Genomic DNA, 22,562 nt, shown 5'->3' with positions numbered 1-22,562 from the left:
CTGGGATAACTGGGTTAAGAAGAGGGGGAAAAACCCTGTGCAAGAGCGATTGGAAGAGAGGAATGAGAATATGTGAGAGAAACAACCCTGCAGACAGCAAGGTCAGTGGAAAAGGAGGGGGAGGAGGTGCTCCAGGCACTGGAGCTGAGATTCTCCTGCAGCCTGTGGGAAGGACCCACACTGGTCAAGTTCAAGGGGGACTGTCATTGTGGGAGGGACTCCCTGCTGGAGCAGGGGAAGAGTGTGAGCAGTCCTCCCCTGAGAAGGAAGGAGCAGCAGAGAAAACGTGTGATGAACTGACCAGAACCCAAATTCCCCATCACCCCATGCCACTGGCTAGGGAGGAGATAGAGAAAATCAGGAGTGAAGTAAAGCCAGGGCAGAAGGGAGAGGTGGGGGGAAGGTGTTTTAAGATTTAGTTTTTATTTCCCATTATCCTGCTCTGATTTGATTGGTAATATATTAAGCTAATTTCCCCAAGTTGAGTGCATTTTGCCCATGACAGTAATTGCTGAGTGATCTCTCCCTGCCCTGATTTTGACCCACAAGCCTTTCATTACATTTTCTCTCCCCTGCCCAGCTAAGAGCAATGACAGAGCAGTTTTGATACCCAGCCTGGGTCAACCACCACATAGATTTTCTGGTCTCTTGTCCTTAGCAAGCTACTTACAGTTGCTGCCAGCTGACAAGAATGTTGTCTGTGTGGATTTTATCTGCCTGTCATGCAGTGGAAGTATGAAGTTATACACATAAGTGACAGTAAAGTTTTCCAATACCAGATCAAGCACATCTACACAAGTATGGGTATGAGGTGGAGGTATCCAGTTTTGTACTTTAAATGCCAATCTAGATTAGCCCTACTATTTTGTGAGGGCAGTAGCTACACTACTACATTTTAATTCCTTGCATTTTTAAAACAGTCATTACATTTTAAAACATATTTTAATTCTGTAGCTCTGTCAAATTAATTTAGAGGTTGCACTAGCTTAATTATGCACACACCTACAGTGATATACCTACAGTTCACAAAAATGAAGGACAACCTCCCCCCTTTAACTTCTGTGTGCCACTAAACTGCTCCTGCCAGGAACGAATCAGACCTGGTATTAAGGCAGTACGGAACCCTGTATGTCTTTTTGGAGCAGAGCCAAATGTTCACATATATTAAAACCTCTACAAATTTATTACTACATATGTGTTTGCATTCATAAAATTTATCAAGCGAAGCTATTCAGAAAAGGAAGATATGACACAGAGTCAGCCGAAGGAGAGATGGAAAACTGAAATATTTTATCACTGACCAAGGACTATTCTCATTTGTCTAATAGTGCGATAGAAATGAGTGCCAAATCGTCCATTTCTCTGCAGACAGTTTCAGGCCTGAGCAAAAATGCTCCATTACTGCTTTTTTATCATTCTTTCTTGAAGCTGAGTGATAGATCACTATAAACTAGGTGAAACAAATGAGGTATAAATCAAGCTAAATTCAAGGGTTAATGAGATTAGCAGCTATCAGATCCAAAGGCTATCTATAGACTGACCACTATTTAGTCTTATGCCCTCAGGAGTTAATTACCCAGCTATCACAACATCAAAAATGTACATGACTGGCCTCTACCTGAATTGCAAACAAACCTTCCCACTCCAGCAGGAGCAGTGATGTCTGACAGAAATGTGACAGCAAATAATTCAGGGATAAAACACAGAAAAGTAATCCAGAATGTCTTCAGGGCTTCTTTCCGCGCTTAGGAGGTATAAGGGATGCTTAGTGACAAATAAGACAAAAATTGGGAAGCCCAGCTGTCAAAGCAGAGGTTGGTTCCCCCACTCCTCTCACCAGGGAGTTCAAAACTGCCTTGAAAATTAACACCTGTAAAAAATGATTAAAATATGTGCAGTGATCATGATGGCTAAGGTGGGGAGAACCAAGCTCTCTGTGTTTTGGTTCTGGTTTGGTGCAGTGCTTCTGCAGTTGAAATGGTGCCATGCAGCCCTTTTGGGAACAGTTGCTGTCAGCAAGCATTATGAACTTGCAGTCAGTTTGGACAGAGATGCTCATTCCCAAAGTGCAGTTGTTTGGCTGCAGAAGGCAAATTCCAAGAGTTAACAGGAGTGTCAATAAAGAAATAGGAGCAAGCAGTGGGGTTAGACTACAGTCACTTTGGGGGTTTGAGCACTCATTAAAGTGACTGCCTGACAGCACTGTCTAAATGGAAATAGTATGCAAACTATGAATTCATCCCGGTGTAAAACCTCCTTCTTGTATCCTGCTGGCAAAAACACTTTATCAACAAATATATCCAGACTGAAATAGACCATGCAACCAGCTTTAGAGAGAACACATAGTCTTTTCCCTCTTTTCTCATTTTGGATTTCTCCACCCTCTCAAAGGATAGTGGTCTGAACTCCTCAAACTGTCAAACTCCCACTGACCTCAACAGAAAACAGCTCATCTCAAAACACAGCTGAGCAGAGCAGCCAGCTGCCTTTGCTTGAGCCAGCTGTTGCCAAACTGAGGTTGCAATCCCACATGCAGCTGCAAGGCAGGCAATGAGAGCAGGGTCAGTTCTCCAGCCTATTATGTGGTGCTTCCACAGACTGTGGGAGCAAAAGCTTTGCTACAACAATGAGCATGGGTATCTCCTTTCACTGCTTTAAAGTTGTCTTCCCCTCTTCCTCCCCCTCAACTAGTGATGGAGTCTTATTTCTGCTTGATCCAGCTGAACCCTAAGGCAAAGTTTTCAGCACTGGGCACACTCCTGCAGGGAGAGTTTTGTATGAATTATAAAGTCAGGGCATTCAAATACTACATCAATTCACTTCCCACAGGCTGTCTTCATGCATGCTTATTCATCTCGAAATGATGGTACTCTAAGAAGTCACTTAAGCTCTTAAGCTTTCCTGATCTCATGTCACAACTTCAAGAACAACCAAAAGGAAGAACGCTAGGAAAAGCATAAAAACAAAACCCGTAGTCAGAAAAATTTCTGTTGTTGCAACTGCTGCTAAATAAAGAGATCACTGCCTGCACAGATAAAGCGTAACAGTATGTTCTACTATATAACTCATAACAAGCTTCGATTTAGTCATTTCTGTCACCAAAAGATTACTGCTATGGTGTCCCCTTGTTTTGGGACACAGACAAACATTGAAGTCCCTGTGCACACACCCTTCCAGAGGTTGTAAAGGAGAAGCAACGAGCAAAGAGGTGTCCCCATCACTTTCACTGGGGGAGGGCTGGTGGCTGTTTCTGGCAATCAGATTCTCATACTGGCAGAGACATCTTAGAATCTATATTTTTGCTGTCATTACATTTAGCGGTATTGGTAGCCTTTACGAAGCACTCTTGTGTTTCAAAGATAACATTACCACACAAACACTGGCAATGCAGTTCCAAAAAGTCTAAGAAACACATTTCTTACTGCCTTAAATCCTGTCTTCCAGGCCTGCTGGAGATCAGAGGGGCAGGCACAGGGGAGCAACTAAGTGCAAGTCACTTGTAATGTTCTACCTGCTAACTAACGAGCAGACAAGCCCTGGCAGGCTGGCTGGAGCTGCAGGCACAGAGCACTTGCTGTAGCTCATTTCAGAAGTCTAGCACTGCTTTCCTCTCTCTCATGCCCTCTGCCACACGCCAGCAAGCTAACAGGAGCATGGGAGCAGCTGACCACTTCTGCTGCCAAGGACTGTGTGCGCGCACTGTAACAGCCTGTGCTCGCCAGCACTTCTCAAAGGAAGGGAGAAGGCAGTGTTCCTCTCAAGCCTTGGGTAAGGGCAGGGAAGGGAGGGGGAAGGAACTCCCCCCGTACTTTTTATCATGTCGTGGGACCTAAGCAGAGGAAGCCAGATTTAGGAAAGTGTGTGAATGTGAGACCATGGCAGGTTGTCCCCTTGCACACAACACAGCAATTGAGGGAGTGCTGTCAGGGCCACGATGCCAGCTCTCCATGCAGAGTTCACAGTTTGGCAAAGTGGGCAAGGCGGAAGCACAGGAGCCCCTCTGCATCCTGATGCTGTTCCTTCCCTCCCTAGGGCACAGCCCAGTGCCTGGGACAAAGAAGCAAACACAGGGCAGAGGTGCTCTCACAGAATCACAGAATATGCTGAGCTGGAAGGGACTCACAAGGATCATCTGGTCCAGCTCCTGGCCCTGTACAGGACTGTCCCCTCTCTCAAAACCACTTTGCCCTTCTCTTTCCCAAAGTGTTTTCTCCTCCTGTCTTTGCTTACCAGCGGTTCTGAGGGAGAAGAAAAAAAAAGGAAAAACCACAATGGGCAAATAAAACTTGCCATTTCCAGAGACCAGCCAGGTAGTGATGCTCCTCTCCTGTCCCTGATCAGGGACATATAGAGAAACCATAACTCTGAGGGGTCAGGAGACTTGTTCTTAACATGTACATCCTGACAGAGCCCCTTCCCCATGCTGCCATAGCACTGGGGCTGCAGGATCACTGAACAGCAGGAGGCTGGTAGAGAGAATGGACTCCACATGTTTCCATTGTTCAGAGGCAGTTTATCAATTGTTTGAGGACTGTCCAGGTCAAGTTTGGTTCTATTTTCAGAGCTGCGTAATGACTGCTGATGACATCTACCCACGACTGGCAGCACACATTGATGAGTACTGTAAATGACCAGTTTCCAAATGTACAGCCACGTGTCTCCTTTCTGCTCCAGGCAGCTGATAAAGATCCACTGGTGGTAGCTGCTGTTTAATATGGTAAATGATTTTGGAGATTACAGACTTCTCTTGTGTAATGTTCTTACGTAAGGACTGAGAAAGAAAACACGTGAAGTTCAGAATCTGAACATCAAAACAGAAGTGGATCCGGAGCTCAACATCTTGAAAATCTTTTCTAACTATTCCAAACTAATAAAAAGCCAACAGAAATAAAATTCCCCCTCTTATATACACAAGGAGCTTAAATAAGACCTGCATCTCACCATAGAATCTTGTGTGATAACACACTATGTGGTATTTAGCTAATCAGATGTTCAGTAAATAAAATGGGAGGTAACTAAGCAAGTAAATTTTAATGCTCAGTACAACCAAAACAAAACTGAACAAAAAGCTTCAAAAACTGGAGCTTAGAGATTGCAAATGGGCTGTTCCCAATAGGTTGGAGAAAAACAGGTTATTCTTCCTAACCAGCTACCTCATGGTGACATTCACATTTTGAGACATTTTGCACGCTAATTTATGATTCTGAGCCATGATATTCCATTCGGTCGCCACAGGTACTTCAGCAGCAGCTCCTGCTCTAAGTGTATTGCTGGTAACTCCTTTTGCTCATTCCTCATAACTTATGCTTGTAGTAAAGACAGAGGGACTGACTTAAAATGTTTAAAGTCTTGAAGGCAGAGAGTAGAAGGCAAAAAAACTAGACAAGATAAAGAGAATGGAAAAGAAGTAAAAGTAGCAGAATGGGTGGAAAATGCTGAGAGGCTCTTTTGTCCTTTTCATTCCTATTGATTTCTGTCTGCTCTGTTCCTTTCTTTATCTTTCTTTGCTGTATCATGTGTAATACTGCAAGCTTTGAGAATACTGTGCTCAGATACAATGGCAAAAAGCCAAAACATGCAAGACCTGAAAATACCAACGAGGTTAACAATATTCACGGGTGGAAGCTGTTTGCAGTAATGTGAGAAATTTCATGCCTGCAGAAAAAAGGTCAAGATCAGGAGAAGGTCTGTCCTCTTTGCTTTGAGCAAGAGATATAGAGGGCTCACAGATTTACAAAACTCAGTAAGTGATGGAAGTTTTTTTGTTGCCTTTAGATGAAAGTTGTATCAGTTGTTAAGAGAGCTGAGAAAATATGGGAAAAGCCCTCCACCAGCATTTGCTCAAACTTTTTAATGAAATCATTTTAGCTGTGTTTGTCCTTCACATACATTCTAATGAACAAATATGCTGGTGATGAGACTCACAGACACTGCAATCATTATGCAGATTATTCAGTGAAAGATTTGGAATAATGCATTGGTAAAGACTGGATTCCTAAAATACAGAGGCAACTAATGAAATTTCACCTCTGCCCTGTTGCTGCACTAGTTATAAACAAAAGGCCTTATCCAGAGAGTTTTTTGTCCTATTCTAAAAGCTGTAATTCTGAAATAAATTAATATTAAAATGTTTTTCCTGCTGGATCTGATCAGCCTCTCAAATGGAAAATACAGCCTAAACATGCATATTTTATCAGAAACCTGTCAATTTATTTTTTCTGTTTGGGTTTTTTCCTTAAAATGCAAAATCTTGCTTGATAAACATTTCCTTGGCAGTAATCAAGGCTGAACTCAAGGAAAAAAGTTGTTAAAGCTCCTAACATTGGCTTTACAATGAAAAAAACTTGGAACATCACAAATCCAAACACCATAGATGCAGCAGTCTTCTCTTAAGCCCTACAGAATGGCCCTGGTAGAGAGAATGTCCAAAGAGAGAGAGTAAGGGAGAAAGACCCAAGAGTAGGGGAAGATCTATTGCACGTTCTTGTTTCATGGTGGAAACCCAGTAATGACACATTGATAATCTCTAGATTCCGTCAATTAAGAAAAGGAGTTTCCTGTGGTTATCACTGAGTAAATGAGAGCAGACCTGTGACCACAGTGGCTGATGACATGAGCCCCACTGAGCTCTGTCCCTGTTGCTCTGTGCTGCTGCTGCACACGAGTGCTGCAAGTCTCCTGCTTTGCTGTGCTGTGCCCACCCAGTGAATCTGTCTGTGTGTCTCACTGGTGCTATATCTGCAGCTGAGTTCATCATACTTTAGACAGACTCCTCGAGACTGCTCTGGAGATCTGGTAATCCCCAGCGTACAGGAACATACTTGACGGGAATTTCTAAAAGAAGTGTTCTTTGTGAGGCAGACAATGATAGCAAAAACAAAACCAAAGCCAAAATCAAACAAGCCAAAAACCTCAACGTTTTAAAAACTATTTTGTTCTCATCACACAGAAATACAAAACCACAGAAATTTCAAGAAGCTAACTTTTTGCCGAAATCTATCTTTCCTATTACCAATTTTCGCAAGGTCCTTTCAGTGCTCCTCCCCCTTCCACTTGCTGTGTTGTTTTCAGTCCTAAGCAGTAAGTTGGCTGTCTGGATCTCTTCATTCAATGTGACATTAGGTACTCAGGCCTAAGGCGCCAACGTCTCTCAAGGGTGGCAACGCTTTGATTCGGAAGACGAAATGCATCCAGGCACACAACTCTGAGTTTCACTTATTTCTTGACCTGTGCTGACAATGTGCACTCTTTTTTTCTCCAGTCCTGGCAGGGAGACATTCAGTCATCCAAATATTTCTTTTGGACACAAATACAGCTTAGTTGCAAGAACCACTGAATGTATATGAAGGGCAGACCTTATTTCTAACTGCTGTGCTCCGTATGTGATAGATTGCCTCCAGGAGGGATGCTCAGCCTGAGCTGAGCTGTTTGTGTTGGAGGCTGTGGCTGCAGAGCAGTGCTGGTCACCAGATAGCTGAGCTCTCTCAGTGCTCCTATGTACACACCCCAGCATACACAATTGTTTTAAAAGTCACTAACACAGCTGACTAGAATTCTGAAGAGATATTTTTTCTCTGGTTCTGCAAAATTTTTGCTTTTTCTTCTGCACTGAAGTCACAGTTCTCCTTCTCCTCCTCTCAACCCTCTTTTGCCAAGTGGCCTTTTTAATTAATTCACCTAATAACATAGCATACACCATATAATTATTGTTTATTCATATATAACACCTAACTTTTTTCCAAGTAATAGAGAGTAAGGAAAATTGTAAGGATGAAATCTCTTATGAAGCTACCTAAGACAGAGATTATGTTCTTTCTTCCCAGAGTGACAGCACAAAGGAAGTTCACTGACTCCAACACAGGAGATGAAACAGAGAGATTCAGCTCAAATACCCTCAGTGGATAAGCAAAGAAGGATTTTCACAGGAACACATTCTAAAAATAGATCTGGAATTTTACAGCACTGTATTTCAACAGTTGTTGTTGTTATTATTGTTATTATCTGTTATGACACTATCTCAAGTAATTTTAAAATAATACGCCCTAAAACTATAAACAAATAATTTGGCAATGATCTGGAGGAATGCTTTTAGTGCAACAAACCCAGAATAAATTCAAGGAATAAAGTTATGACAGAGTCTGAGCAGCAGAAGTCTTTCTGCTTTAGGAGATATACATGTTGATGTTAATTTCTAGACTTTGCTTCTAAGCTATCAAATATGTCCTGAAAATAGCATTACACCAAAGCACAGACTATGTCAGAAGGGAATTCTGGCAAACACCATCACAACACAAAGACACTCCAGGGCTCCACTTAAGAGTAAATAGTTCCACACAGCCATGAGTACCCAATGAGAACTGCTGAAAGGATTAATTGTGGCCTGCTCAGGTTCCATCTCTCCAGTAAATGTCCTACTGAGGGTAATAAAATATTGGATAACATCATGAGTTCTGAAAGCATTCCAAGAGTCACACTGCAGAAGAGCCCCTCTTGTCTCTATACCCGAATTCCAGACAAGAATGGTAATGGTGGCATTTTGGACAGACGTTGGCACATGATTTAGATGTATTTTTTGTATTCTTTGTTTCTATTTCAAAGTATTTGAAATGACCATTAAGTTCTGAGAGGATGTACAAAAAAAGCTGAATATTTTTCCTCACATTTTGATGATCAGTAAACTACAGTATGATCTTTACATGCTTCTGGTTCATCACAAGTCTACAGAACATAAAATCCCTTAGGAACAGAGAAAAATTATTATGCAATCATAGAAATGGTATGCACCAAATTAGGTTGATTTATTTGGTTTTTAAATATGAGAAATATAACTCAATTAGAAAATTGTGTCAACATCCTTAGAAGTAAAAAGGGATACAAATTTACATCTTGCATATACCCTTGCAGCATATTTTGGAGGCAAGCAGGCAGACACTATGCTAGATCTGAAATAAATAGTTTTGAAGATGAAAATTTATCAGAAATGATCCTCACCTCCAGTTCTGTGCACTCAGGAGGGAAATGCAGCTGCCATGCTTTGACTTTTTAGTGAACACCCTGTCATGGGCTGGAGCAGCACAGTCCAGGAACAGAAGGGCAAAAACCTTGTGTACAGTTTAGGTACAAATGCTGGTTTTGGAAATCACTTTATCTTGTTGCAGAGAAGCACCAAGCCTTGGGGAGCCTTCTGTAGCTGCCTGTCTCTATACTGACCTAAACAATGTGTCCTCCTGCAGGAATCCACTCCTTTGGACAGGATGGGATGTGTGACCTGGGCAGCTGCAGGAAGACCTGCTCCACTACAACTAACAGAATTGCTGTCTGCTGTACGTTCTGTATAAAAGCGTTCATTTTAATTAAGGTTTAATCTCCTCAATCTCTACACTAATCCTTGGTTCTCTGTAATAATATTCCCACAGAGGACTCCAGGGTATTTTCTGGCATCAAACAAGTCTTAACTGCTGGGTTTGTTCTGGTTTTACAGACTCCTGTGTATCCATCTTCATCTTTTATTTTCTGAGAAATATGTGAGGCAGGGAAGAAAAAAATACTGTTTGAGCATTAATTGGATGATAATTGCAATTTATGGATTTAAGGAGGAGAAAAGGTGCCACTAGAGTGTGTAAAGTGGGCAGCTGGCACAGTAGCTTTTGCCAACATTTGTGTCAGTGTGGGAGTACAGCAATATGGTAGCTGTTAACGTTGCACTCAATAAATATCTCATCATATGTGAAAATGTGACTAGCCTTTTGGAGGAAGAAGCTGAGTATTCTCTGCATCTGTGGCAGGATTTTAAGTGTAATCCCAACAGATCTCAGCAGGCTTTCACGTGTGCTTAAATACTATACACATAAAATTGCTTTCTTGAAATGTAGTGTATAGGGAAGCAGTGAAATAATAATGAAATAATTCACACATTGCATTATCCAGAGAAAAACAGTGTAATGCTCAACATGGCACTTTTTCTCAGCTGATTCAAGCCTTAAGGAAAAGCACACAGGCCTGCTGTTGTCCAGTGCATGTGACAATTTTTGTTACTATGTGACTTGGATTCTGTGTAATATATTTGGGCATCCATAAAAGCAATTGAATTTTTTCCAACTTTTTCTGTTGCTCTTAGAAATAGGAAGGACATTAAAATTATTGTTTCAGGACTGAGGAAATTGTTTCTGCTACACATGAACTTGTAACTATTAAACAGCAAAAATGATATTGTAGATAAAAATGGCACTAGACCTTTTTGGGGTAGTTTTCCTCAGCTGTTTCTTGCCATGAGGTTTCCTACTGTGGGTTTTCTACAACCCTTACACAGTGATTCACTACATACTTTTAATGGGGGGAAAAAAATCTGGTGTTAGGGTTCTGTCTTCTAGTCTTGTTCTGTTTTCATTTTGCCATGGCATTTCTCTCTGTGAGCAGTGTGCCTGCCCTTCTTTCTCCACCTTCATCAAAGGCCTTCTTTCCCCATCTCCCTCCACCACTGCTACTCTTCTGACTGTCAGCTCTGCACAACTACTAATTCTGAATAACTCCCCCATTCCCTTAGAAGACTATTTTCTAAAACAAAAATTTATCATGACATCAACAACTGAAATGTCATCATTCTGAAGAACCAAACCCCCTGAGATTTTCAGGAATTTTTGTCTGTGAAGCCTCAAAAAGCTTGATTTATAGATGCAAGTAAAACAAACGGAACTGAAGCAAACTCAAAATATATACTATATAACAAACTGTCCGACAAAACCACTAATAAAACCAACTGACTACGTGACTAAAGAAAATTTTCCATTTGGTATTAATGATGCCTATTCACTCTCCAACCAGCCTCCAAAATGAGGATTCTACTCACAGAACATCACCCATGCATTCATTTTTACATTCACATAAACATAGGCTGTCTCTAATGAAAGAATTTGGGAATGTAAGGCAGTATAGGGGAAAAAAAAGACAGTACTGAATGACAGTGCTATTTCAAACTAAAATGACAAAATTACACACTAAAGTACTTTGGCTACTATGATGGACAAAAAAGCCCTTGTATGCATAGGAAATTAAGTTTTATCGTTTCACATGCAAATATAAGAAGGGTCATTTACACTTGCTTACTGAAAAGTTAATGACTTTAACATTTCCTGATAAAACACTTTCAACAAGCCTCATTAATGCAGTTATTTACATTCACAGTTATTGGCATAAGCACAAGAAAAGGAAGATACTTTCTCCAGCCTATCTCTTAAACCTAAAAGCTTGGAATTCATAGCTGTAGAAAAGTATCAAACAGCAACACTGCCTCACAGCAAAACCCCAAACATAAAATGGCAGCTTCTGAAAGAAAATGAAGCTCCTGAAATGTTGCTCTGTGAGACATCAGCAGGCTGATTTTAGCAGCAGGTGGCCCAGAAAGACTAAGGCAGAGGTGGGTATAATGTTTTCCTGCCAGCGTGGGGTCAGCCCATCACAGAGGAGTGAAGAGCTTGTGGGGATGGGCTGACCCCAGCAAGGACAGGGGATGGGGAACCCCAGCACTCTGCAAAGTCACCACTTGTTTTCCAGCTGAAGAGCAAGGCTGTACTGTATTGCTGCCTCGTTTGTATTTACCACGGAAGGGGAAGAGCAGCCTCATGCTGCCATCACCAGCCTGGCTCGACAGCAAAGAAACTGAGGCATGAATCCTCCTTGCTCTCTGCCGTGGCGCTCCCAGTGTCCCAAGGACATGGCAGAGCTGGAATGCGTTCACTCACACATTGCTCAGAGGGGCTGAGATGCATCCCCGTGGCTGCTGCTTCCAGCTCTGATTTCTCTCTTCATGCAGATCCTACTTGGTGAGTTAAGCCTGGCTTGAAGCCAGTCCATGGGTGGAGATCTGTCCTGTGGATGCTGCTGTGTGGTTTGTGTGTTTGATAACCACAGCATAAGGCTGAAGCCACGGCTGAGCTGGCCAGCTGTCCTCAGCCTGCCTTCCAGACACCAAACAAGTCTTAGGAGAAATATCAATGAGGAAATATTAATGGGGAAATACTGTGTAACTGCATTTTGCATAGAGTACTCTGCCATCACATAGGCAGTGTTTTTTTGGAAAAGTTTTCTTAATCAAGCAGTAAATAATCTTGTATCAAAATAAAGACAGCTGGAACTTAATGCCCTCTGTAACTAACTTTCCAATAAGAATTAAAATGGAAAAACAAATTCAGTAAATCCAAGCATGCTGACCCATGTGAGATTCATATAAATGGAAGATTATATTTATGAAATTTATAAAGCAAATACTATTCACTTTTCATTTAATAGTGAACCACTACTCCAGTGGGGTTTACAATCTTAAGGGGACTTAAAGCAAAACCAATTCAGTCGCACAGTAAAAGCACTAAACAGGTGTCAAAATAAATAGTCTGACATCCCACCCAGTAGAATAGAGCATTTTGCACATATATAAATAAATAAAACTCTACTCAGAAAACAAGCAACAAACAAACAAGTAAACCTTTACCTTTGAGCATCTATGATCCTAAGACATTCAAGTCCAAGAAAACAAACCATATTTGAGCTTTGTCAAATACTCATACTAAAGAGCAGGTCTAACCATCCCTTCAGAAGAGGGCACCATCACTTACATCTTATTTCCAAATCACATACATATACTCCCCTTCTCCAAAAAAAAAATTGAAAAGTATTCATTTCATGGAAATGGTAACAGATGGGAAACTCGACGGACTGGGATGAAGTGAATCCCTTATTTGCTGATTTCAGGAAGGGAAACTTCTGGGTTTGAAAATTAATTTTAGAGAGTTTTCTGACTTCATGGCTTAGGAGAAGATCAGCAATGTAGAAAAATATCATGTGTTGAAAATTGTAGAAAAATATAAATATGTTGACAAATTCTGGAGACATGTGGGAGCCAAACAAAAAAAATGTAAGCAAAGTACAAATTTGAAGAAAAATGCCTGTCATATTTGTCCTTGTAATGAGGGTATTCCCACTCAACTCCCTCAGTCACTGTATACTGGGGATTGCACCAAACCATTAATTGTACAGTAAATTCTCCTTCTGCTCCCCATAGCATCACCACTCCCTACTTTCTGCATATCTGAGCATTCCACTGAATCTTATTTTCCCTTCAGGCAGTAGCTCAGGTTCTTCCCAGCCCCTCCATCCTAGTTTCTCTGCTCTCTTTATCCCTTTGCTCTCGTAGTTGCTCAGCTGTTTCCCAGTTCCCTCTCCTCCCTCTCTGCAGTGTCCCTGTGCCCCAGGAGTGCTGTACCTTGTGCCCAGGTGACCGTCTGGGATCCTGCCTTGGGGGCTGCCTTTGCTCTCGTTGGGGAAAGCAACTTCTCCGTGGGCCCTTCCGTCACTGAGGGCTCTGCACTGCCCTCCTGGTGCTCCTCCCCCAGCTCCTGCCAGTCCCCTCGTTCGGACACACAGAAGAGAGGTTTTGTTGGAAATTCTGTTGGGGCCTCATGAGGGAATGGTCCTGCCCACTCTGGCCACTTGCCAGGCTCCAAAGACACCTGAAGGGAAGGGTCAGTGAGGCTCCTGGGATATTACCAGTCCCATCCCAAAGTCAGATGGGTGTGAGCTTTGAGTTCTGAAGGCAGTGTGACTACCAAAATCCCTTTGCAGCCAGTGCTCCTGGTAACCTCCCAGTACCAGAACTGGGGAGTGTGAGCAGGGGAGAGGAGGAGGTGGCTGCACAGCCAGGCTTCCCGTGCTGCCACTGTCATCGCATTTGCATTGCAGGGAGATGATCTGGCTGCCTTTGTGTGGCCCTTTGGCAGGAGCCCAGCAGCATTTCTGTGCCACTGCTCACATTGTACTGCAGGAGTATAAACACAGGCTTGTCCACAGTGCTCTCAACAGCTCTGGAGGAAATCCATGATTGCCCAGTGTCAAATAGGCCAGAGAGGCTGGGCTTTCTGTACAACAGCTACTGCTCCTATCCTAATATGCTGTCTCTTGTAGGAATGAAAATTTGCTGGTATCAGAGAAACAGGACAAGGTAATATGATGCAACTGTGAAAAATACTCTCATTCAGAGCCTGATGCTACAAAATTGTCTTTAATGCTCTACTGTTTCTAAAGACACAGACTGGACAGTGTTGAATATTTCTCAAAACCATGCCAAAGTTCCACAGAGATAAATAAATGAGGCAGGAAATATATAATGTTTGCAAAGAACAAAAACCCCAGTTGCTAGTGTGAGGAGAAAAATTATTTTGAAACCAGAAAATACCTTCTCAACCAACTCTTTCCCTACACTATAAATATTTAAAAGGATAAACAATGTTATCAATACTCTACTCTTCCTGTCCAATTTCTCTTTGACAGGGATAATAATCCTGGAAAACATAAAGACAACATCCTTCATCTACCTAGAAGTCTTAGTACCCTACTGGCTAGGTGCTATATATATGAGCTACTGGACCATTACACTGACTTTGCACAGATCTGTGTGACCACACAAATTTCAAGGCCTGAGAACACAAGAAATAGATCAGAAAAAAATCACCAAGGTTGGTCCTCTCCATGCTTTGAGAACTCTAGACTGGAAAAATTCCCCCATGCTTCCTGAACTTGATACACAAACTCAAAACCCTCTGGCCTTCCTTGCTGAGCTTTCTGGCTCCTCCAGCTCTAACACAAGCACTGGTGCAGTCTGCCACAAACAGGGGATGTCCAACTCCCCCTGGGCCCCACCAGGTACAGACCAGAAGCTCATGTTGCTCCTGCAGTGAACTCTGGGAAAATTCCAGCAGCTTTAACAGAAGCTGGCATTTGTCTTACAGCCCTAAATGATGTGGGGGTTTTTAGGGTTTTTTTGTCATTTTCCCTGTTATCACTTAGGCAGAGCTGCTTTGCGCACCAGGAAAGCCCTTCCCTGTATGTAGCAGCTGGAATCTAGGAGAGCGTAGGTGTGCAGGCAGGACCTGCATCTGCTCCCCTTTGCCCATCCCAGTGGAGCAGGCAGAGGGGTGAGGCACACACAGTGACACACTCTCAGCTACTGCTTTAGTTGTCTGAACTGGAACATGGCATTTCATGAATAACCCTTTTCCACAAAGACAAAAGCAGGATTTTGCTGCCAACTTCCCTAATCCTCCAGTGACCAACTGATTAAACTCTTTGGAAATGGATGCAAATTATTTTATTGCACTGACTTTCAAGGAAGCTAGACAAACTAATCCTTATGTATTACTGCAGTGGTATACTACTGGGCAAAGAAATATAGTTACAAATGTAAATAAGAATATGAAAAGAGAAAGGATGTTTCTCTCTCCTAGAAGCTGTTACGCCATCAGATTTCCACAGGAATGTAAAAGTTTACAGGCTACAGACTTTTATCTCTCTACCTGAAATTAATGTTGTTTTAAACAAATGCAATCTTTATAATTTTTTCCTATCTCAAGTCAGTTACTATTTCCTGCTCTGCATTTAATTTTTAATAAGAAATTAAATATGTACCCTGATCAAAAAATCAATTTCCTTTTGAATTACCCAAATGTTAAAACTGCACTTCTGTGGCAAAGAGATGGCGCTCTGATGAACAGAGCCATCTACAGAAATCTTTTTGATAATGGTGTCCTTCTTTCAAATCCAAACATTTCCTTGATGTAGAATACAAATTGAGCTCTAGTGTATAAGTCAGCTAGGATTTCAAAGTTGGCTTTTATACTTTGCCATTAATTAATTCAGTCCAAGAAATTCAGACAAAGATACAAACAAAAAACTTCTCTAAATACATTATATAAGGCATTCAGAATATTCTAATTCATTCCCCTCCAGGAACACAGCAGAGTCAAAGAATAGTGTACACAGCATGTCTGGACTGTATAAAAAGCACTAGAAACTGTAAGAATAGTTTAAAACCCATTTATTTAAAGCTCTCCATTATAAGAGCTATTGTAGAGTATTTGCTAATCAATCTACACTTCTGAGTTCTGGACAATTGCAGGCTTAATGAAGTGTACTTTTCTTCACTTTGAGATGCAGAAAAAAAGTTTCCTATTAAAAGAGAGGAAATGCAAGCAGAAGGCAGAAGACCTCTTCCAAAAATTACTGGAACTTCTGAGAAGTTTAAATATTGGCTAGAAAGTCAGAAACTCATGTTTGTGATCTGAGAGACATTCTTTTCCAATACACCCCATGCACAGCTTTAAGTCAGGTAGAACAAGTATTTTCTGTGATACAATGAAGAAAGCCTCCAAAATCAGGGCAAACTCATACAAACTACTCCAGTTTTTTTTTTAATCCCATCTGTTTGCAATTATCATAACATAACTAAACCAGAAGTTGAGAATATGGGTTAGTGGTCAGTCAGCATGGTGAGTTCTTCCAAGCTGAGTAATCAAAAATGTTTTGTGCTTAGGAGTAAGAACCACAGCATGGAGTATGAACAGAGCAGGTAGGTCTGTTCAGCCTGAAAGTACATTAAGAGCTTTCTTTTACTCAAGGTTCACTTTGTTGGACTTGTATAGAGAAACAAGGGAAACTTAACCCCTCTCACCTTTGGCATAAACTTAGTAGCATTCATTGACCTGAAAACCAGATCTGTTAGACAGGGGAAGAGGTAGAGTCACAAATGCAATGTCAGGGTAAAAAAAAAAGAAAATAAAAAAAGAAGTGAAAAGTAGGCTTTGTTGTACTCTCCACTACCCCACAACATGCAGATGACACCTCCTTCCTTGTCCCTGCTGTGGTTGTGGGACAATGTCTATAAAAGGCCACAGAGCTTAGCTGATACCATGGTGCTATAAGTACCATTACCTTCCAGGAGATTTCCCAAGGCTGTTACGTCCTACTCTTAGCTCATTATTCCTTGGAGCCCAACTCACTAATCTGTGGCAGCTCCTGATTTGTGCTAAGATCTTCTATGGTCATTGTTTTTGTGTAGCCCATCTCATTATTTCCTTGTCATCTTATTTACTGTGCAGTGAGATCTAGGAAAACCCCACACCAAACTGAATACTTTATAGGACAAAATTTCCAACACTTGTTTGTGAACACACTGCGTGTGAATGACAGAGTTTGATGTTCTCTTCACTTTTTATTTTGAGATAGACCTACAATAAGGGACAATCGTAATAGAGTTTTAGGTTACAATAACTTGTAGCATTTCCTGTGACTCTTTGAGAAGATGCAGTAAGGGACAGAGATTAATTACAGTGCCTATACAGGTGTAGAGAAGCATATATATTTCTATTTTTCTTTGATCATGTTTGATAACTAAGACTAATGAATTACTATATTTCCATCATGCAAATTTTGAGGGGTTTGGGGGTTGTGTTTAACATGCATTATAATTAGTGCAAACTGTTCAAATATTCATCAATGCCCTTTAGGCACTGAAAGGCAAAAAAGAAAGAATTTCACTTACATATTGTAGGAATCAGCTACTGGGAACAATCTAAATCCAAATCAAGAAAAGATCAATGATTTACCTCTTTCCTTCCTGTAATAAATTTCAAATGTCCTGATTCAGTCTTTTTAGCCTGCCTGAAAACTGAAGACTCAACTAAAACCATACTGAGACATGCCTGAGTGTATTGTCTCCCTCACCTAAATATCCCAAACCCAGAGGAAGCTGATACCTGCATTCTCAGAGCTTATCTATCTGCAGAGCTTTGTAGTCTCTCATTCAAGAATTTGGATTTTCTCTGAGATATGAGGCTTGGAAATTAGTCTGGCACAATATAATCCCTTTTGTTATGTAATTGGAAAACTTCATATCTTCTTTTAATATTAGCATGTGTTTCAGAGCAAAAAGGAAATTCCAGCTTTCTTAAGGAAACAAAGCCCATCTGATCCCACATCTTTGCAATGTATAGATGAATATCCAGGCATGAAAAGCAGCATCATGTGATGGTATCTGTATTTTTATTGTGACTACAATTTATAGACCACATATTCTGGTGTGGTGACAGATGTATAGTTCCACGGCACAGCATGGGATGATGGCCCATTATGCAGCTAAGGGTCTGCAAGGAAGGTTTCCATGACAGCATTCTGTGTATCATTGGTATTTTGGAAATAACATTCAGCTTTGATCTCTGACTTCTACAGGTTTTACTGTTCCCATGAAACATTATATTCAAGCAGGAAAAAACGCCAGGGCTAGAATGAATATTTTACATACAGCCAGGAATGCCTGGAAGTGATATTCGTGTGATAAACTGTAGAGCTATGTGATAAACCACAGTGCTATTTGTTAAATACCCCTATTAAACATCTTTAATTACCTGTTCTACTCTCTGGCCAGTAACTCTTCTGTCTTGGGACTTATTCTGAAGTTTTACACTGCTGAATATGTTCAGACAGCTGGCATTTCCAGCCTGCTGTCTATATTAAAATACAGAATTTTTTGAAAACAAAAACTGATTCAAAGCCCAAGAGAAGATCATTTCAATCCGGGCCAAAAAAAAAAAAAAGGCTTTTTTATACATTAAAACATGATGGTTTTTAAAGCACAGCATCTTGCTCCACAGAGCTGAGGATGAGTTTAGCACTGAACAAGAGCAGGGAGTTGGGACAGGAAAGGCCTAAAGAATATTTCACATTCACATGTTCATAAAAGTTGTTCCAAGTGAGGCTATAATCTGTTCTGCAGCTGTTTATTCCTCCACATTTGGACAGGGATTTTCCAAGGGGTCTGAAGGAGCTAGCTGCCCAATTCCTATAGAATTTCAGTAGCATTCCACCTCTTAACTCCAGTGTGCTGCTCTGATGGCTATGAGACATGGAACTCAGCCTCTGTAATGGGTTTAAACAAACCGTGGGGATCTGTGATTTTTCAAGAACAGGACCACAATGCAGGTCTTATCTGCAGCACAGGGAGAGGTCCTATGCAACTTTCTGGTGGTTTGGAAATGGAGACTTTTCTAAATCCACACGACTCTGCTAAAGCAAAATACACTATCACATTATGCATATCTGTCCGTAAGCATGTACTTACAATTTATATACAATAAAATTTCTAACTAGCTGCAATCTGCTTAAGGAGCTTTTCTCTTAACCATTTGAATTTCAAAGCATAGATAAAATTGCAAAAGGATTTTAATTGTATACAAGATCTGAGCTTAGATAAACCATCTACATGGATTCTTAATCTTTTGTGGGCAGCCAGTACTTCTTAATCAGTGTAAAAAAGAATTCAATAATAAACACAAACACTGAGAGACAATACAAAAGCATGGATTTTCTAGTATATTTGAAGGTATGGCACAAAACATTCTCTCTGATAAGAAAGAGAAGATGTACTGTTTCCAAAGTACAGCTTTTATTTATCAATTTGCCCATATTTTTAGAGGATTATGAGTAAAATCTGAAGATGCAGAGAATGAAGAGTACAGCATTCCCCAGCTGTACTCTCATGGACAGAGAAGAGACCTACTCACATAGTCCCTTCCTAAAGTAAATCCCAAAGTGGTTTTCTATATCAATGTCAGGCAGGAGCATGAGCCACTGATGTCCTACTTTTCTGCATGCTCCTCCATTTCAAGCTCCAAATAAGCCAATAAAATATACCAATGTATTTTTCCATCCTTACAAACACTTTCAGTAGTCCTGCACTGTGTCAGGAAAGCAGTTTTGCTGGGGCATGGCAAGGAAATGAGCCTTTTGCTCCTGTTTTGAAGAATGTACAGATTTAACTTGTGAAAAAGTTGGGTGTAAAGGATCACATGATAGCTTTTGATAACAAGCAACATGAAATCAGAGCTTCCACAAGAGTCAACAAGAGCAAGATGCACTGGTGGCACCACAGTTAACCCAGCACTGCACTTTGCACTGAGCCATGGTACTGCCTAATGATTAACATGGTAAGAATTGGTATGAGAGACAACAGCTAGGAGAAAATCTAAGGCCCTTAGCACAACCCTAGCAGCAAGGGTACAACATGTGACAGAAATTTCTTGCTTCTCTGAATTTACAGCAAGGCAAGGGGTGAGATGGAGTCCTGAGGAAAAACACACAGATGAAGCAGGGAGAACCTAAGTTGATTGCACCAACCTACTTCATCCAATGCTAGAGGAAAGCAATGCTAAATCTTATTCAGGGTTGGATAGCGTGTTCCGGAGAGATGCTTGGTTGTGGTGGTTTTCTTCAAAAGGAAAGGTTCTCAACTTGTAGCCAGATCTGCTTGCTGTTCTCCTGCTTTCTACCCACAAGTCTTGTCTTACAGACTTGTTTCATGTGCTTTGAAAAGGTCTTAGCTTAGAGCATGGCACTAATAATGCTAAGGTTGTGGGTTCAACCTGCATGGCCCATTCACTTTAGAGTTGGATTTGATGATCCTTGTGGGTTTGTTCCAACTCAGAATAGTCTGTGTTTTGGAGAAGTTTGGTCTGGGAGAGGAGGCAGTCGTCCATTTCTGAGGAATGCTAGTAGTCAGAAGAACAAGTGATGGTAAATTACACGATGAGATGCCCCTGGAATCTATGTAACTGCATGTAGTACTGTCCATTGCTACCTGAGCTCATTTATGAGGTCTGAGCAGCACTCACTTCCATAGGTAAGGGTTGTGACTTTACAAGAAAGAGAAAATGAAGAGAGGAAAAAAGTGGTGCTCAACCACTGTCTTCCCTATTTTTCTCAGCAGGCTTTTGTTTATTCTTTGACAGTGTTCCCTGTCCTTAAGTACAAGACAGCCAGGTTGAGGAGGACATGCATGTAGGCATTTGCAGACTGGATACAGAAGCTGGGAATGCAGCTTTGTATTGGGATAAAGAATATATCCCAATCTATTTGGGATACAGAAGCTGCAGAATTTCCCAGGTAAGTAGGCACTCTGAGCCCACAGAGAGGGCTGGCATTTTGCCCCACATCCCCAGCTCCAGAGACCCTTCTCACACAGGGGTTTACATGTGCCCACAAGTCTGACAACTGGCTCCTCTCTGTTCCACATTCCTCTTTGCAACCTCACTTTGGAAAACACATTGTACAAAATGTAGGACGACAATCAAACAAAGCTACAGTCAAGGGCAAAGCAACACCGTGTCAATAGTGAGTTTTGATGATACAGTGTTCCCAACCCAGACAATCTGGATATGCAACATGCTCAAGCCAAAGTCACCAAATAAAAATGAAGTATGAATTAACAAGCTGTGAAGGAAGCCAAAGAGGATTTTTGACTTTCTGCCTTTCTGGAGATCTTGGCACCTCACCAGCTTTTGAGCTGGAGGAGGCTGCCTTACCTACAGGGGCTGTCCTGCACAGGGAGGGCTGGAGGGAGGCTGCAGAGGGCAGGTACAGGTAATATCCTGGGGCAGAAAGAGCAGCACTTTTCAGCAAAATTGAGCATGTAAATGTGCAAAGCATTTAGATACCTAATTTTAAAAATTATATGTCATAGGAAAACGAAGATAGATCTATCTTGGGAAGAGTTTTGCTTCTGCTCAGAATGTGTTGGCAGCATGATATTGTGCACTTAGCAAGTTTCCCTAAAATCAAAACCTTAAATCAATGGGCAAAGCATGCCAGTATTTCTTCAGCTCAGAGATGGGTTTCTCATCTATGGTTTTTTTTTTTTTTTCTTTTCCTGACTGATGAAAATTGTAAGGAACACTTGAGCTGTGGAAAATACATTGCAAACCCTCACTTTTAAACAGACACTATTTTATAGAAGCTGGTAAATCCCTGTGGCTCCCTGCTTGTTTTGCTTCCTCTGCCTGGCTGCAATGAGAGCCAGCTATGTAACATCTGATGCCTATAATTCACTCATCAGCAGCTATTCTGCTTTTTTTTTTTCCAAAGAGAATACCACGCAACTCTAATCAGAGTTGATGTAGATCAATGCGAGCCTTTACTTTCATTATATTTAAAGGGACATACGATTTATTGATTTGTGTATCAAATTTTAGCACACGTGTTTTCTCTTTTGTCTACAGCCAATGCAGCAGATCTGTAGATCCAAATGACATTCAGTACAAAAACAGAATAATACCAGAAAGATGATTAGGCAATGATATTGGCATAGAACACATTTATTTTATGTTATTCTAAAGTTTGTAGTCTGTAAAGATGTCTACTTGAGCACAAAGTTAGAGCCCTAAAAAAGCATTAAATCTGAATGTCCTTGCTCTACGGGGGTTTGTAACATGGCTGCTTGCTTTATTTAAACATGATGTCCTATTTCTAGATATTTAAAAATTATTTAAAATTAAAAGCTAGTTTGTCTTGTGGTGTTGATAATTAGTTGAAACCAGCAAAGAACTGATTTTTTTAAACAAAGAAAAAGCCCTCATACCATATATCCTGCCATATATCCTGCCATATATCCTTCGCTTAACATGGATTTTTCTTCTTGTTTTTGCTGAACAATGTGGTCTGATTATACATCTGACATGAGCTTACCACTAGAGTCAGGAATTAGGTAGGATCCACCTCACTGGCCATGTACAGGCATGTACATATTAGAGATTTAGTCTGACAGCTACCTAGGCTCCCTCTACAGTCCAAGCAGTAGGAAAGGCACCTCACTCTATTCCATCCTCAGCCTGAGATCCTCTCCAGTGACCAGCTCCACCTACATGGCTGACCTTGGCTACATACCTGAAATTTATAAAGCCAAATGCAAA

At 41.1% G+C, this 22,562-nt stretch overlaps 1 protein-coding gene across 2 annotated transcripts in view; it reads right to left on the bottom strand.

The window, feature by feature from the left end:
• Positions 1-22,562, bottom strand: part of PHYHIPL (phytanoyl-CoA 2-hydroxylase interacting protein like) — a 132,329-nt gene that overhangs the window by 40,576 nt on the left and 69,191 nt on the right. The window contains exon 1 of one of the 2 annotated variants that reach the window (XM_085064221.1): positions 13,256-13,403. The exons of the other annotated variant lie outside the window; for it this stretch is intronic. The gene's annotated coding sequence lies outside the window, so the exon portion shown is untranslated. Of the gene's footprint in view, positions 1-13,255; positions 13,404-22,562 lie in introns of those variants that run through there. 2 annotated transcript variants of the gene reach the window in all.

Source organism: Lichenostomus cassidix, chromosome 6 (assembly GCF_008360975.1).
Source record: "Lichenostomus cassidix isolate B80296 chromosome 6, HeHo_3.0, whole genome shotgun sequence".
Taxonomy (NCBI): Eukaryota; Metazoa; Chordata; class Aves; order Passeriformes; family Meliphagidae; genus Lichenostomus; species Lichenostomus cassidix.
Note: the sequence above shows the minus strand (reverse complement) of the source record. Positions and strands in the feature narration are given on the sequence as shown.